Raw genomic sequence first — 19401 nt, forward strand, 5'->3', positions numbered from 1 at the left:
AAGGGGTGGAATGGGTGCTCCTGACATAAGGAAGTATTATTATGCCGCGGTGTTGTCATGATCAGTACACCTGATTCAGGGCTCACATGACAAGCAGTGGATAACAATATAGAAAGACCTTTCACCTCTACCTATTAGACCACTTCTGTTGACCTATTCTAGACCGAACTCCCTCCCTCCCCATTCAAACCTGCTCACACGCTCATTATTTAAGGTGTGGGCAAAAACACACAGCATTCTGGTACCCCCTTCATCACCAATACTAACACTTTCAGACATATTAGCTCACTCCCTATAAACCTCATCCAAGGACGTACTGCATGGGTTGAAAACCTCAATAGACCAGTTGTTAATGGAGGGAGTGCTTCTACCACTTCCAGAAATTTGCAAAATACCCGGACTTGCAAACATCAATTTCATACAATACTCCACAATAAAAGAGACCTTGAAAAGAATACACTATTATACAGATATTTCACGCAAACTCACTCCTTTCGAGACTCTATGTTCCAAATCAAACAAACCCTTAAAAGTACTATCTACAATATACCAAGAGCTTCTCTCAGAAGGCCTGTGCTTTAAGCGAGCCTTTATAGCAAAGTGGGAAAAAGATCTAGACTACACATTCTCACAAGAACAAGTACTTCATACATACAAACATTCCCATGGCCTGAGTAAATGTGATAAAACCCAAGAAAACTCCTATAAGGTAGTGTCCAGATGGTATATTGCACAGACACAGTTTTAGGACTGGCGGGTGAATCTTCATACAAAGTGTTGGAGATGTGGTACCAGAGAGGGTGACTATATCCATCTATGGTGGACCTGTCCAAATATAAAACGCTTTTGGGCGCTCACGGAAAAGGTTATTCAAGATGTAACTGGGAAAAAAGAAAACCTGACTCCCGAAGCTGCGTTGCTGAACTTTCCGGTGTGGCCTGGAAATAAGAGATTCTCTACATTGGTTCACAACATAATAGCGGCAGCCAAGCTTCTGATACTCACATACTGGAAAACTACAAACAGCCCTACGCACCAACAATTGCTTCACAAAATAGACCAATTGTATTACACGGCTGAGTTGGTGGCTCAAGTAAACCTCACACAAGCAATCTTTAAAGATGCCTGGAAACCATGGATTCTTTTCAGATCAAACGATCACTCAGATATCATAGAATCATAGAATTGTAGAGTTGGAAGGGACCTCCTGGGCCATCTGGTCCAACCCCCTGCTCAAAGCAGGATTTGCTAAATCATCCCAGTCAGATGTCTGTCCAGCCTCTGTTTGAAGACTTCCATTGAAGGAGAACTCACCACTTCTCGTGGCAGCCTGTTCCACTCATTGATCACTCTAACTGTCAAAAAGTTTTTTCTAATATCTAATCTGTGTCTCCTCCCATTCAGTTTCATCCCATTGCTTCTAGTCTTTCCTTGTGCAAATGAGAATAAAGTTGATCCTTCTACAATGTGACAGCCCTTTAGATATTTGTAGACAGCTATTAAGTCTCCTCTCAGTCTTCTCTTTTGCAAACTAAACATTCCCAAATCCTGCAACCTTTCCTCATAAGACAGGGTTTGCAGACCGGTCACCATTCTGGTCGCTCTTTTCTGAACTTGCTCCAGTTTGTTGATGTCTTTTTTAAAATGTGGTGCCCAAAATTGGACACAATATTCCAGATGAGGTCTGACCAAAGAGGAGTAGAGGGAAATAATGACTTCACGTGATCTAGACTGTATGCTTCTGTTAATACATCCTAGAATTGCATTTGCCTTTTTTGCTGCTGCATCACACTGTTGACTCATATTCAGTCTGTGATCTATTAGTATACCCAAGTCTTTTTCACATGTGCTGTCACTTAGCCCTATTCCTCCCATTCTATATATGCTTTTTCCATTTTTATTGCCCAGATGTAGTACTTTGCATTTCTCCCTGTTAAAAACCATTCTGTTAGTTGCTGCCCACTTCTCCAGTTACAAGGTGCTGACCAGTGATGCCTCACATGCCCCTACCCCAAATCCCTTTCTTTTTTCATACTGCTCCCCCTCTTCTTAATACTATTCACTCCTACCTTTCTTATTGTTGTCTTATTCAGCTACATTGAGAACATATGATTACTGGAAGTTAACATGTGATTCTTAAGATTGTTAATTTGAATTGTAATATAATTATCTCAGGCTCCAAGCCAATATTCCTATTATGGTATTATAATGCAAGTTGTAAGTATCATAAACTGAATCATAATGATCTTAGTTGGACTTGCTATGTACTTATTAGAGCACTGATAACCATATGTGTAACAATATACCTATATGTTTGATGGTATGCTTAAAATTCAATAAAAAGAACATTGAAAAGAAAAAGAGTGGAAGATGGTTTAGAAAAATGTATCCTTATTCTAAGGTTATGGTAAAACCTCTGCAATTCCATCTCCATTGTAAAAGTTCTAAATTTATAAGTAGGGCAAAAAGACAGGCCCCTCTGTAGTAGATTGCATTCTGCTATCCCCAATGTCCTAGAGGAAATGTTCACAATCAGCGGGCATGTACCTGTGAGCGGATCACCCTTGCTTGGTCGTAATTTCCTCTTCCGTTGTCCTCTTCTGGTACTCTTCTTCTTTGTGGTATTCTGTGCTGCCCTAAAAAATGACCTCGTCTAAGGAAAGAGTCACGTTCCTCGTGTAGGGTCGGTGGGGTTAGCTGGGGGGGTGGTCCCTCTTCTTACCACGCAGAGACGAAACAGACAAAATGGAGGCAGGTACTGGGTGCAACAGGTCCAAGTTTATTTTCGCGCGCCGTCCGCCTGACGGCCCTCGCAGCACATCGCAATATCTCTCTCTCTCGGCCCTCCGCATCCAGAGCCGCTTCACAACACAGCACAGTACCTCACTCATGGCCCTCTGTATCCAGAGCCGCTTCACACACCGTGTTACTCGCCTGGGACGTACATATACGTCCTGCCCTTTTTTCCTTTCCTGACGTAGCGACAGTTTCCGACACTGTGGCTGCCCTAAGCCTAATCACCAACAGTCCGTTCACTGGTCAAACGTCGTTCTTTACACGGTGTGCCCATTCCCTTTAACTCGTCTCTGTTGCGGTGTATCTGTCAGGACCACCCCCCCTGTTGTTCTCTCTCCTCAGTCCCCCTGGTCTGGATTCACCTCACAGCACACAGACTGTCGCAGTCCTCCTGTCACTGAGGCTCCCCCTGGGGACTGGAACTCTCTGGAACCCTCCCTCAGTATTTATAGCTAACCCGGTTCCTTGAAACTGTCACTGTCACCACGCCCCCCATGACCAACGGTTTCTAAAGCCCTAAGCTGATGTCAAGTCCTTTGCTCACACTCCTCCCTGCCATCTAATGGTCAACCCAAGGTACTGCACGTCCACTACACTTTCCTAGCTGTTTCCCTACTGTAATAACTGACACCTACCTACACTGTGCAAACCTTTCCTTCTTCACTCTGACTAGTCCGTCCATCAGGTCACCTTCCCTACACTCGTGTTCTGAACCTGATGTGGAGGATTCCGTGGACAACCTGTTGGTGGGTCTTGTATAGTTCCTCTTGTTGTCAGTTCTATCCCACCAGCGGTACACCTGGTTCCGCTCATAGTCATCCGCATCCCTTTGGAACTTATTTCTCTTTTTGTCTTCAATATCTATACTGGTCATTCTCGCTCTTGATCTTGGTCTTTAAGGTATTGAGTTTCTCGGCTGTGCTGGACAATGCTAGTTGTGTCTCTATATTAGTAATTTTTTCTTTGCTTTGGTGTTGATGATGGCCTTTTGGAGATGTTCTGCTGTGAGAAGCATAAGGTCAAATGAGCATTTGTTTAATATCTGTTCAACCAAGAAGAGCAACACCCATCGGACCCGAAGGCCCATAATAAAAGTTATTTTTCTTCTCTTACAGGTTGGTTCAGGGGCTTATATACAGCATTATAGAATGCTGTTTATAACCCCTGTAATGTGATGCCCATATTTTATATCAGCCAAAACTGCTGGCAGGTTCCCTTTAACTACTTTACAGAAAATAACAAAAAATGAACATTAGGCTGTTCTAAAAATAGCAGTGTCTGCAATTTTCTTTACAAACTCACAATATGTACTTTTTTTGAGGATTTAGCATTCCTGTGAAATACAAACCTAAAATTTAGTTGTATACCACCATTCTTTAGAACTGCTTCACATCTATGTTGCATAGAGTCAACCAACTTCTGGCACCTGTCAACTGCTATTCCAGCCAAGTATGCTTAGACTACATCCCACAGTTTTTTGGCATTTGCTGAATTTGCCTCATAAACAGCATTTTTCATGTCACCTCACAAGTATTCTATCGCATGAAGGTCCAGGGATTGGGTTGGCCACTTGATAACCTCAATTTTGTTAGACTGGAACCAAGATTTTGCTTGTCTTGATGAAACACCCACTTCAAGCAACATGGCCTCTTCATGCAACATGGCCTCTTCAATATATGCAAACTGGTCCTTGAACCCTGGTATGCAGTAAATAGGTCCAGCACCATAGTAGGAGAAACATGTCCATATCATGATGCTTGCAATACCATGCTTCACTGTCTTCAGAATGTGCTGTGGCCTGGATGCAGAGGTTGTTTCTCCATTTTTCTTTAGGCCCGTTTGAAAAATTTTTATCTGCTTCAGTACTTGTCTTTTTTTTAACAGTGGGACTTCTTGCTAAGAGATTAGCTTCACGCAGGCATATTCTAACTGTCAGGTAACTTGAGACTGTCTTTGATAATCCTGAAGCTGATCATTGGCTGAGCCTTTGCCATTCTGGCTATTCTTCCATCCATTCGAATGGTCTTCCATTTTGTTCCACATCTCTCTTGTTTGGCTATCAATTTTAAAGCATTGGAGATCATTTTAGCTGAATAGCCTAAATTTGTCTGCACTTCTTTTTAAGTTTTACCCTTTCCAATCATCTTTTTAATCAAAGTGTGCTGTTCTTCTGAACAATGTCTGAATGACACATATTTCTTAGCCTTGAATGGAGAAATGCATGTACAACATGCCCTGGCTTCACCCTTAAATAAGGGCCACCTGATTCACACCTGCTTCTTCACAAAATGATTGACCTCACTAATTGAACTCCATACTGCTATTATTTTTAACACACCTCCTTTCAATTAATTATTCTAATACACAGACTCAAAATCATGCAGATCATGAATGATGAGTCTCTTGGTTTTCTTAGAATATACTGTACCAACTGGCAAATTTATTGACATGTGGTAATATAATTTATACCAAAAACAGTGATTAATCTAAGCAAAAATCTCACAATCTACATAAATAATTGGAGTTTCAACAACATTCTCAAGTTCTTTCATCTTAATTTTTATTAGTTCCAAACAATCACACCAGTCCTCAGAAAAAGGACAGTGAACTAATAGACCCATTCTCCGTTTCTAACGCTTTTTTTATTAAATTATCTTTTTTGCTTCAATGTCTCTTGATTTCTCATCTGCTTTATCATATTACCATTACTTTCTTTGTCACTGCTTTTCCCATTCCTCTGATCACATGTCCTGAGCAAGTGGCAGCAGTGTAGCTAGGTTCAACATTGTACACCTTTTGACCACATTGTTGAGAGTTAGAGCTGCCTCATTTTTTGTAAAAATGTTGAATAGCAGAAGCCACTGCTCAGACACGAGGGCAAACGTCTTATTATGGAATCCTTAGTATAAATTGTTAACGAGAGACACATGATTGAAAACAAAACCTAATCAGCTGCATGTTACTTAAGAAATAAATATGAAAACGATTTTGTCTCCCTTATGCATGGGGCATGTACAGGGGGTGGACAAAATAATAGAAACACCTAGCGTTTTGGCATCATAATCTTCAAACATGTTAAAAACATGCAAACCATGACATATGGTAATGTTTTGTAGTTGATTATTTGTGCTATGTGATATGTGTATGTAAATTAACTGTTTGTTTTGCAGAATTGTAAGAACATTGATGAGAACCTGATACCAATGGCAGACCTCTCGGATTTTCAAAGAGGCCAAATTGTTGTTGTTTGTATGGCAGGCGCTAGTGTAACAGAAAGTGCCCGAATGCTTGGCGTGTCAAGAGGTACTGTCTCCAAAGAAATGACTGCTTTTGAAAGAGAAGGAAAAACATCCGCAGCAAAGCACAGGTCTGGCCAAAAGTCGAAGTTGACTGAGAGAGACCGTCGGACTCTAAAGCGAATTGTGAGAGAGGATCGCAAGACCACGACTCCGAAAATTACTGCTGAGCTCAATGAACTCCTACAGAACCCAGTTTCCACGAAAACTGTTCGTTGGGAGCTGCACAAATCTGGATTCCATGGAAGAGCTGCAATTAGAAAAACGCTGTTCTCAATGACAAATGTTTCCAAGCATTTAGAGTGGTGTAGAAACCTCCAGAATTGGTCCCTCAAGTAGTGGAAGCATTTGATATTCTCAGACGAATCATCGTTTACCCTATTTCCGACCTCCGGCCGAGTGTACGTTTGGAGACAGCCAAAAGAAGCATTCCATCCAGACTGCCTTCTCCCAACCGTAAAACATGGCAGAGGTTCTGTGATGATCTGGGGTGCTGTTTCGTGGAGATCCGCCTTGCCAATGATATCCCTTCATGGAAGAATTAACAGCCGAGATTATTTAAGCATTTTGGGCGACCAAGTGCATCCTATGGTTCAAGCACTGTTCCCAGAGGGGAACGCCATCTTTCAGGATGATAATGCACCAATTCATACAGCTAGAATCATTAAAGCATGGCACAAGGAACATTCTAATGAAGTTGAGCATCTCATCTGGCCCCCACAATCCCTAGACCTCAACATTATTAGCATTTATGGTCGATTTTAGAGGTTCAAGTTAGACGTCGATTTCCACTGCCATCGTCGCTCAAAGAACTGAAGGGCGTTTTAACTGAAGAATGGGCTAAAATTCCTTTGGAAATGATTCACACCTTGTATGAATCCATACCTCAGAGAATTGAGGCTGTAATCGCTGCAAAAGGTGGACCTACACCATATTAAACTAACTTTTGTTGATGTTTCCATTATTTTGACCAACCCCTGTAGTTGTTTTGTGTTAGAGGAAGGCATAAAGGACAGACTGTGCAACATGTGCCTTGCTCAATATGAGTTAGCACATCTGTTAATCTGGGTAACTGTTAATTCCATCTACATCTCAGAGGCTGTCATTTATTAATAGTGTCAACTTCAATGGAACTTTTTGGATTTCATGCAATGCTTGACATTACACACAAATACTAGTGCATTAAAGGATCGATATTTTATTCTTTTCCCAACGCGTTTCGAAGTATAGACTACTTCTTCCTCAGGGGATGACATACATCATGTATGTCATCCCCTGAGGAAGAAGTAGTCTATACTTCGAAATGCGTTGGAAAAAAGAATAAAATATCGATCCTTTAATGCACTAGTATTTGTGTATTATGTCAAGCAATGCATGAAATCCAAAAAAGTTCCATTGAAGTTGATGTTTCGGCGGTCATTTGCTTGACCTTTGGGCGTGCAGCAGCTGACTAATTATTCCATGTGCTATACCTCTCCTATTTCAGGTGAGTAGAATTGTAATACTTTTTACCCTTATCAGATAAGACCGTATTTGCGCTTTTCTCCATTCCTATAGTGCAAAACAATTATTAATAGTGAACAGCTACTTCACCATGAACACAAGCAGACACGTATGAACATTGATATCAACACATAGTAAAACAAACAAACAATTATGGGCTGCTTCAGTCATCAATGTTCCTGTGTATTTAGAAATTACAGTAGAAATCTACAATATGCCAAAAGAAAATACAGTGGGGCAAAAAAGTATTTAGTCAGTCAGCAATAGTGCAAGTTCCACCACTTAAAAAGATGAGAGGCGTCTGTAATTTACATCATAGGTAGACCTCAACTATGGGAGACAAACTGAGAAAAAAAAATCCAGAAAATCACATTGTCTGTTTTTTTTTCCTTTTATTTGCATATTATGGTGGAAAATAAGTATTTGGTCAGAAACAAGCAATCAAGATTTCTGGCTCTCACAGACCTGTAACTTCTTCTTTAAGAGTCTCCTCTTTCCTCCACTCATTACCTGTAGTAATGGCACCTGTTTAAACTTGTTATCAGTATAAAAAGACACCTGTGCACACCCTCAAACAGTCTGACTCCAAACTCCACTATGGTGAAGACCAAAGAGCTGTCAAAGGACACCAGAAACAAAATTGTAGCCCTGCACCAGGCTGGGAAGACTGAATCTGCAATAGCCAACCAGCTTGGAGTGAAGAAATCAACTGTGGGAGCAATAATTAGAAAATGGAAGACATACAAGACCACTGATAATCTCCCTCGATCTGGTGCTCCACGCAAAATCCCACCCCGTGGGGTCAGAATGATCACAAGAACGGTGAGCAAAAATCCCAGAACCACGCGGGGGGACCTAGTGAATGAACTGCAGAGAGCTGGGACCAATGTAACAAGGCCTACCATAAGTAACACACTACGCCACCATGGACTCAGATCCTGCAGTGCCCGACGTGTTCCACTGCTTAAGCCTGTACATGTCCGGGCCCGTCTGAAGATTGCTAGAGAGCATTTGGATGATCCAGAGGAGTTTTGGGAGAATGTCCTATGGTCTGATGAAACCAAACTGGAACTGTTTGGTAGAAACACAACTTGTCGTGTTTGGAGGAAAAAGAATACTGAGTTGCATCCATCAAACACCATACCTACTGTAAAGCATGGTGGTGGAAACATCATGCTTTGGGGCTGTTTCTCTGCAAAGGGGCCAGGACGACTGATCCGGGTACATGAAAGAATGAATGGGGCCATGTATCGTGAGATTTTGAGTGCAAACCTCCTTCCATCAGCAAGGGCATTGATGATGAAACGTGGCTGGGTCTTTCAACATGACAATGATCCAAAGCACACCGCCAGGGCAACGAAGGAGTGGCTTCGTAAGAAGCATTTCAAGGTCCTGGAGTGGCCTAGCCAGTCTCCAGATCTCAACCCTATAGAAAACCTTTGGAGGGAGTTGAAAGTCCGTGTTGCCAAGCGAAAAGCCAAAAACATCACTGCTCTAGAGGAAATCTGCATGGAGGAATGGGCCAACATACCAACAACAGTGTGTGGCAACCTTGTGAAGACTTACAGAAAACGTTTGACCTCTGTCATTGCCAACAAAGGATATATCACAAAGTATTGAGATGAAATTTTGTTTCTGACCAAATACTTATTTTCCACCATAATATGCAAATAAAAAGAAAAAAAAAACAGACAATGTGATTTTCTGGATTTTTTTTTCTCAGTTTGTCTCCCATAGTTGAGGTCTACCTATGATGTAAATTACAGACGCCTCTCATCTTTTTAAGTGGTGGAACTTGCACTATTGCTGACTGACTAAATACTTTTTTGCCTCACTGTAAATGCAAAATACATAACAAAACCATGGTAAAAATTCAAAAAATATATGTAAAGCAATTCATAAAAGATTTCCCCAATGGTTCAATTTTTTTATTTTTCACTTCACATATTTCATGGATTATTTTGGCTTTGACTGGACAAACTGACTCCACACTCTTTTATCATCTCAGTTCTAGCTCCTTCCCACCCCCTCCTTATCTAATGAGCAAATAGTTTAACCTGTGCACATTAACTTGATATTTCCTCCTACCTTCTGTCTTATACGTGCTGTTATTAACAAATTGCAACTCATTTGCTATTTTTAGATATTTCTTGTTCAGACTATAGCAAAGGTTACAATACATAGATATTGTGCAAACATTAAACCAAGAAAAGAAATAGTTTATCTTTCCATTTAAACATTTCAAAAACTTCATCACTCATATAAACCCAGAAATTCCTGTCATAAGAAAAATAATTAGGCAAGCATATAATGTACATCATACATTTCTCATAGAACATCACCATATTGTCCAATTACCAAACTCTTGTCCATGAGACTAACCACATTCCAGCACTGTATATTTGGCTGAACTACAAGTGATCACTCACGATCTATATACACCTTAATCCACTTCTTTTCACATTCTCAAAAAATCTTTTGGCATCTCCATCTACTCACTCCCAGACATATTAGCATGCCTAAAACTGGAGGGAAATTCTTCTGAAGGATTGAGCACACACCTAACTTATGACAGAAGGGACAAAATTGGAGTAAGAAACATTTATTTTACTTTGCTAGCTCTTTACAGTCTTCTACAATCCTTTCTTCCAGTACCTATCCATCATAAACTCCTTATTCCTTCACTGTCTATGAACTCCCTTCATTTATAGTCTACTCAATGGTCATCTGTCCTTGCAAGTCAGACAGTGTTCAAGATTTTGGTTACTGGTACTGGTACAGACTGTGAGGCTTTTGGATAGCAGAAAGGACGGCCACTGGTACGGGTACAAACTGTGTATAGCAGACAGGTCAGGCATGAAGATGGGACACAGGTTATACAGAACAGGATCAATATCAGACAAAGTGGACAAGGGAACCTAGCAGCAGGCAGGAAAGTATTAACTAACTTTGCACAAATGTTGCACAAGCCAGATGGATCATGCGCACTCGAGCATTAGCGTCCACTGGTTTTAATGATAGAATCAACATGTCCATCTTTCTTTATTTTTAATGTTTGCTCATATTAATGTGCTTTTATTCACACAGGTTTTGTTATCAGTGCACATGTGATTTTGCCTGACAAATTCTGTGCTTTTGTATTTCGTCGTTTTAGAGAGTTGAAGTGTTTGGGGGAGGAGTCTATCCTTGTGCAGATATTTGATCCTTCGTCATTTCCCCTCACCTCTAGGACCCATAGAAGCGCAATATCGCAAAACGGCCGTCTTCGCTCTTACACTCCTCCTCCCATTCTCTCATTGAAGATGTTTTAATCTTTGAAATAAATACTGGATTTTACAGACTGGTGAGTTCCATCCACTTTTCTTTTTGTATGGACTATTGGTATTGTCATTTTCTGGGTAGGCACCTGAAGGTCCAGGTCTTTATGCCGACAGCGTTTTGCTACACCAATGAAACATTGTGCCTAAGGTGCAATCGCAGTGTGGATTGCTTTGTTTGCTTGTGTGGACTTTACAGATTGATTGGATCCGGCACGCAATAGTAGACACCTGGCAGTGATTGACCATATGCTCAATATATTATTCTAATGTCCACTGCTATGCAATCAAAGGCATTACTTGTTATGATTGGATTACAAGCGGGACAGGAGAATGTGGATTCATATTTTTTGGAGTGTGAGCAACACGATGAAGTACATTCTTTGAGCACAAAGAGGTTGGAATTTAAACTAATGAACTTAGCTGAGAGAGAGATCAAACTATTTTGGACAAATAATTCATTGAAATCTTTTGTCGATTGTGTGAGGGATCCCCGTGGTTTGAGAGTCTTTAATGAAATATCGCATTTCTGAGACAACCAATTATTTACCACCAAATGGGAATATTTTTTTGAAATGTTCATAGGAACTTTTGCAACTGGTATTAAAATTCAATATGCAGAATTACGAAGAGGTGAACAAGGACATTAAGAAAACTAAAGACGAATTAAAATTTAGACTTACAGACAGTCAATTGTCATTATTAAATAAAAAGATGGATAGTAAATTAATTACCATTCAGGCTGAGGTAAAACAAAGGAAACCTCTTTTCAGGTCCATCTGAACGGCATCCATTGAATGTAACTACAGTTGTGGCCAAAAGTATTGACACCCCTGCAATTTTGTCAGATAATACTTAGTTTCTTCCTGAAAATGATTGCAAACACAAATTCTTTGGTATTATTATCTTCATTTAATTTGTCTTAAGTGAAAAAACACAAAAAGAATTGTCCTAAAGCCAAATTGGATATAATTCCACACCAAACATAAAAAGAGGGTGGACAAAAGTGTTGGCACTGTTCGAAAAATCATGTGATGCTTCTCTAATTTGTGTAATTAACAGCACCTGTAACTTACCTGTGGCACCTAACAGGTGTTGGCAATAACTAAATCACACTTGCAGCCAGTTGACATGGATTAAAGTTGACTCAACCTCTGTCCTGTGTCCTTGTGTGTACCACATTGAGCATGGAGAAAAGAAAGAAGACCAAAGAACTGTCTGAGGACTTGAGAAACCAAATTGTGAGGAAGCATGAGCAATCTCAAGGCTACAAGTCCATCTCCAAAGACCTGAATGTTCCTGTGTCTACCGTGCGCAGTGTCATCAAGAAGTTTAAAGCCCATGGCACTGTGGCTAACCTCCCTAGATGTGACCGGAAAAGAAAAATTGACAAGAGATTTCAACGCAAGATTGTGCGGATGTTGGATAAAGAACCTCGACTAACATCCAAACAAGTTCAAGCTGCCCTGCAGTCCGAGGGTACAACAGTGTCAACCCGTACTACCCGTCGGCGTCTGAATGAAAAGGGACTGTATGGTAGGAGATCCAGGAACACCCCACTTCTTACCCCGAGACATAAAAAATCCAGGCTGGAGTTTGCCAAAACTTACCTGAAAAAGCCTAAAATGTTTTGGATGAATGTTCTCTGGTCAGATGAGACAAAAGTAGAGGTTTTTGGGCAAAGGCATCAACATAGAGTTTACAGGAGAAAAAAAAGAGGCATTCAAAGAAAAGAGCATGGTCCCTACAGTCAAACATGGCGGAGGTTCTCTGATGCTTTGGGGTTGCTTTTCTGCCTCTGGCACTGGACTGCTTGACCGTGTGCAGGGCATTATGAAGTCTGAAGACTACCCTCAAATTTTGCAGCATAATGTAGGGCCCAGTGTGAGAAAGCTGGGTCTCCCTCAGAGGTCATGGGTCTTCCAGCAGGACAATGACCCAAAACACACTTCAAAAAGCACTAGAAAATGGTTTGAGAGAAAGCACTGGAGACTTCTAAGGTGGCCAGCAATGAGTCCAGACCTGAATCCCATAGAATACCTGTGGAGAGATCTAAAAATGGCAGTTTGGAGAAGGCACCCTTCAAATATCAGGGACCTGGAGCAGTTTGCCAAAAAAGAATGGTCTAAAATTCCAGCAGAGCATTGTAAAAAAACTCTTTGATGGTTACCGGAAGCGGTTGGTCGCAGTTATTTTGGCTAAAGGTTGTGCAACCAAGTATTAGACTGAGGGTGCCAATACTTTTGTCTGGCCCATTTTTGGAGTTTTGTGTGAAATGATCAATGTTTTGCTTTTTGCTTCATTCTCTTTTGTGTTTTATCATTTAAGACAAATTAAATGAAGATGATAATACCAAAGAATTTGTGTTTGCAATCATTTTCAGGAAGAAACTGAGTATTATCTGACAGAATTGCAGGGGTGTCAATACTTTTGGCCACAACTGTATATGCCGACAGGGTTTTAGTACACCAGTGAAACATTGTGCCTAAGGTGCATTATCAATGCGGATCGCTTTGTTTGCTTGTGTGGACTTTACACTCATGGAAAAAATTAATGGAACCCTTCTGTTAAAGTAAGAAAAACCCACAATGGTAGGTGAAGTAACCTGAAATTGACACAAGTAATTTTAAATTTTGTGTACTGAATACCAACTAATTAAAATCAGACATTGCTTTTGATTTGTGGTTCAACAGAAACATAAATAAACTAATGAAAATGGCTTTGACAAAATGATGCGAGGCAATCACTGCACAGACACAATTTTTGTAAATCTCAATGACACTTCTGCACCTGCCCAGAGATATTTTTTCCTACTCCTTGTGAGAAAAATGTTCCAGATATCTCAAGTTTGAGGGGTACCTTCTTCAGACTGAATGGTTCAGTTCCTTTCACAGAAGTTCAATAATATTTAGATCAGGGCTCATAAAAAGTCAATTCAGAATATTCCAATGCTTTCCGCTTAACCATTCCTGGATGTTTTCAGTTGTGTGTTTTGGTTCATTATCTGGGCAGCACAGTTTACTCCAGAAAGCCCTCATACTCATGATATTTCATTATACCCTGCACAGATTCAAGAAACCCTGTGCCAGATGCAGCAAAGACGCCCCAAAACATAACTGAGACTCTTCCATGTTTCCCAGAAGATATAAAGTTCTTTTCTTTGTATGCTTAATTTTTGCCTCTGTGAACATAAAGCTGAGGTGATTTGCCAAAAAGTTTCAGTTTTGTGTCATTGGTCGAAAGGACATTCTCCTGGAAACATTGTAGCTTATTAATATACAGCAGTGGTTTCCTCCTCGGTCATCTTCCATGAAGTCCACTTTCACCAGGATAGTGACTGATGTTGAGATCTGCCATTGATGTACCTACTCCTAATCTCTTTGGAAATTGTTTTGGGCTCTTTGGTTAGCTTTCATATTATGCATTTTTTTTTATCTTGCAGCCATATTCAATTAGGTTAAATACAGTCCAATAACTCACCCTAGGGACATTGTCAACCCGTTTGCAGAATTCTTTAAAAATCTCTATAACCTGAAAGATGACCCCCAAACACTGGTGGTTAACTCGAATTTTGTAGATTCTTTTCTACAGAGTATCGATCTACCAAGAGTCGATGAGCTGGACTTGAATTATGTCAATAGCCCCTTTACAGAGAGAGAAATTGTTGACATTATCAAGAAACTGCAGTCCCAAAAATCACCAGGGACGGATGGCTTCTCTGGAGACTACTATAAATCCTTTTCAAAAGTTCTGGCTCCACAGCTGGCTTCCGTCCTTGATCTGGCGTCCTCTCGGGGTTCCTTCCCAAAGGAGATGTTAGAGGCAACAATTATCATGATTCCAAAGGGGGGGGGACCCCGAGAGGATACAGAGCTATAGGCCAATATCGCTCATGAATAGCGATATTAAAATCTACTCAAAGATCATTGCAAACCGATTAAAAAACATCCTTCCACGTCTGTTGGCGGATGATCAAATAGGCTTTACAGAGGGCCGCCAGGCCTCAGACGGAACTAGAGGGGTGTTGAATCTGATAAATTTAGCGAACAACCTGAGAACCCAAACTGCTTTTCTGGCACTGGACGCAGAAAAAGCGTTTGATAGGCTAAACTGGCTTTACTTAAAAGCAACTCTCGCTAGATTTGGCTTTGATGAGAAGTTTCTATCAACAGTCTTCGCCTTGTACTCGGGTCCTAGTGCCAGGATTTATGCAAAAAATTTCCTCTCCGACCCGTTCGACATTACCAATGGCACGAGACAGGGCTGCCCCCTGTCCCCCCTTCTATTTGTGCTTGCCATAGAGCCCCTAGCCGAAAAAATAAGAATAAACAATGATATTAAAGGCTTTGAACTGCCATCACGAAATTTTAAAATTGGATTATTCGCAGATGATCTATTCCTACTGGATCCTGCAAACTCCATTAAAGCCCTTTTAGTTGAACTAGAAAAATTCTCTAGAGCATCTTATTTTAAGATAAACCCAAACAAATCAAAATTTATAACTCTAAACATGAAACAATCTGAAATTAACAAAATAAAGGCCCAAACCCAGTTCATTTGGGAGGAGAAAGAGATTGTCTATCTAGGGATTAGAATAGCTGGATCAATCCAAGCCACAGTTAGGGCCAATTTAGACAGCATTACAGACTATTACAGGCGATCTATCCTGTTTGGCTTAGCTAGAGACTTCCATCTTTGGGAAGATTCTGGCAGTCAAAACTTTTATCCTTCCCAAAATTTTATACATATTTAGGACTTTACCAGTTAGCTTTCCGCGCCAAACCATTGATAAAACTCAAGAGCTCATCTGACTCTTTATTTGGAAAGGTAAAAAAGCAAGAATATCTGCAGACTTGATGTACAAAAATAAAAAACATGGGGGCGCAGGACTGCCCAACATATACGCTTATTATCAGGCCTCGCTCATTAAACAGAGCTGGCACTGGTTTACCGAAAATATGACGCATCAAGCTTGGTATGGCTTGGAGAGAGATGCTAGTGATAGAGGCTCATTGCAAAAGCTTTTCTTTAACTTCCTTCTGCAAAAGCCCAGTGCGAACTCATCTCATCCTTTATTCCGGCTGATAATCTCAGCCTGGAGGGATCTCATTAAGCCGACTAAAAATATCAAAAAAGCAGAGCAAATCTTAAAGTTGCTTCTTTCTTCATTGGCACTGATGGATGATCTCCCGATACCGGAGGTTTGGGGGAAATCTGGAATTAAAAGGGTGGGGGATGTTTTTAGTGGAGTGGAGTTCCTGAAATTCGGTGAGATCAGGGTTAAATATAATTTACCGTCATCTGAGCTAGTCTTTTACACCATGTTGAAAGACAGAATTTGGAAATTCATAAAAGGGAAGACTTTGAATTATGAAATGCTAACTTCACTGTTGTGCAACCTTAAAAATAAAAACCTCTGGAGTCTGCGTAATTTGTATAGATCTGTCGTCAAAGACCTAACGAGCCACAAAAACATATACATGAAGAGATGGGAGTCCGATTTTGGTGCTGATATCCGTCTCGAGAACTGGAACGATGCCATCAAAAACACTTACAATTCCAACATATCAATGGGTCTTCATGAGAGTTATTTCAAATTGTTAAATAGGTGGTACTATACCCCGATGAGGTTATCGCATTTTAACACAGAGCTATCTTCCTTGTGCTGGAGAGATTGTGGACACCAAGGGAACCTCTACCATATTTTCTGGGGTTGTTCAAAAATCTAAAACCTCTGGCTTCAAGTCACACAGCACATTAACCTCATTGCTAAGGACTTCACAATTACACCCGAAAGAGCACTTCTTTCATTAGACATGGAACAATTTGATGATTCGGTAAGACACATTATCATACACATCCTCTTAGTGACCAAGACCATGTTAGCACAATGGTGGAAGAAAGCAGAGGTTCCCAAGTTTTCAGACATACTTGACAAGATAGGCCAACACAGCGATTTAGAAAGCAGATTTGCGATTAACAACAATCACATTCACAAATACTCAAAAAAATGGAAGACCTGGAACAACAAATTTCATATCAAATAGACTTAAGAAGAGGCACTATATTTTGAAGTTTAAACCTGGGCACTTTAGTACTGGGATGCTGTATCTCCTTCCAAAATTGTTACCCCATAATAAGGATTGTCGATTTTTTTTTTCTTTTATGTTGTTATTCGATATATGTTATTCTATGCCTATTTGTGGGTTCTCTAGTTTTTAATTTTTTTTTCCGTACCTGTACATGGTTGTTTATTCCCCACTCCCTTCCCTCCCTTCCTACCTTCCTTTCCCTACCTTCCTTTCCCTACCCTGTTTATTTCTAAAAAACAATAAAATTATTTGAAAACAAAATACAGTCCCATAAACCTTAAAAGTCAGAATAACCTGTGCTGTTGTAGTAACAGGAACATCAGGCTATTTGGAAATGGTCTTGTAATTGGAGATGAGCAAATTTTTTTGGATTCAGTTCCGAAAATATAGGGGAAGAGTCTTGAGGAGATCATTTGCATATTCCCAGTGCCTTCTGGGATAAGTGAAGAGTCTCCGCGAGCTCAACGATCACTGGGTTTTGGCCGTTGCAGCTGAAAAGAGGAAATCGGAAAACCAGGGGAAGAGTCTTGAGGAGATCATTTGCATATTCCCAGTGCCTTCTGGGATAAGTGAAGAGTCTCCGCGAGCTCAACGATCACTGGGTTTTGGCCGTTGCAGCTGAAAAGAGGAAATCGGAAAACCAGGGGAAGAGTCTTGAGGAGATCATTTGCATATTCCCAGTGCCTTCTGGGATAAGTGAAGAGTCTCCGCGAGCTCAACGATCACTGGGTTTTGGCCGTTGCAGCTGAAAAGAGGAAATCGGAAAACCAGGGGAAGAGTCTTGAGGAGATCATTTGCATATTCCCAGTGCCTTCTGGGATAAGTGAAGAGTCTCCGCGAGCTCAACGATCACTGGGTTTTGGCCGTTGCAGCTGAAAAGAGGAAATCGGAAAACCAGGGGAAGAGTCTTGAGGAGATCATTTGCATATTCCCAGTGCCTTCTGGGATAAGTGAAGAGTCTCCGCGAGCTCAACGATCACTGGGTTTTGGCCGTTGCAGCTGAAAAGAGGAAATCGGAAAACCAGGGGAAGAGTCTTGAGGAGATCATTTGCATATTCCCAGTGCCTTCTGGGATAAGTGAAGAGTCTCCGCGAGCTCAACGATCACTGGGTTTTGGCCGTTGCAGCTGAAAAGAGGAAATCGGAAAACCAGGGGAAGAGTCTTGAGGAGATCATTTGCATATTCCCAGTGCCTTCTGGGATAAGTGAAGAGTCTCCGCGAGCTCAACGATCACTGGGTTTTGGCCGTTGCAGCTGAAAAGAGGAAATCGGAAAACCAGGGGAAGAGTCTTGAGGAGATCATTTGCATATTCCCAGTGCCTTCTGGGATAAGTGAAGAGTCTCCGCGAGCTCAACGATCACTGGGTTTTGGCCGTTGCAGCTGAAAAGAGGAAATCGGAAAACCAGGGGAAGAGTCTTGAGGAGATCATTTGCATATTCCCAGTGCCTTCTGGGATAAGCGAAGAGTCTCCGCGAGCTCAACGATCACTGGGTTTTGGCCGTTGCAGCTGAAAAGAGGAAATCGGAAAACCAGGGGAAGAGTCTTGAGGAGATCATTTGCATATTCCCAGTGCCTTCTGGGATAAGCGAAGAGTCTCCGCGAGCTCAACGATCACTGGGTTTTGGCCGTTGCAGCTGAAAAGAGGAAATCGGAAAACCAGGGGAAGAGTCTTGAGGAGATCATTTGCATATTCCCAGTGCCTTCTGGGATAAGTGAAGAGTCTCCGCGAGCTCAACGATCACTGGGTTTTGGCCGTTGCAGCTGAAAAGAGGAAATCGGAAAACCAGGGGAAGAGTCTTGAGGAGATCATTTGCATATTCCCAGTGCCTTCTGGGATAAGTGAAGAGTCTCCGCGAGCTCAACGATCACTGGGTTTTGGCCGTTGCAGCTGAAAAGAGGAAATCGGAAAACCAGGGGAAGAGTCTTGAGGAGATCATTTGCATATTCCCAGTGCCTTCTGGGATAAGTGAAGAGTCTCCGCGAGCTCAACGATCACTGGGTTTTGGCCGTTGCAGCTGAAAAGAGGAAATCGGAAAACCAGGGGAAGAGTCTTGAGGAGATCATTTGCATATTCCCAGTGCCTTCTGGGATAAGTGAAGAGTCTCCGCGAGCTCAACGATCACTGGGTTTTGGCCGTTGCAGCTGAAAAGAGGAAATCGGAAAACCAGGGGAAGAGTCTTGAGGAGATCATTTGCATATTCCCAGTGCCTTCTGGGATAAGTGAAGAGTCTCCGCGAGCTCAACGATCACTGGGTTTTGGCCGTTGCAGCTGAAAAGAGGAAATCGGAAAACCCGCGCGCCTATCGGCGCGCAAAATTTGGCTCATCTTTCATCGTTTTTAAGAAATCTCAAGATGGAAGAGGCCAGGAGCCATTTGGTGAGCTGCATTTCTTGCTA

Source organism: Dendrobates tinctorius, unplaced genomic scaffold (assembly GCF_039654945.1).
Source record: "Dendrobates tinctorius isolate UK_male_01 unplaced genomic scaffold, ASM3965494v1 ptg000098l, whole genome shotgun sequence".
Taxonomy (NCBI): domain Eukaryota; kingdom Metazoa; phylum Chordata; class Amphibia; order Anura; family Dendrobatidae; genus Dendrobates; species Dendrobates tinctorius.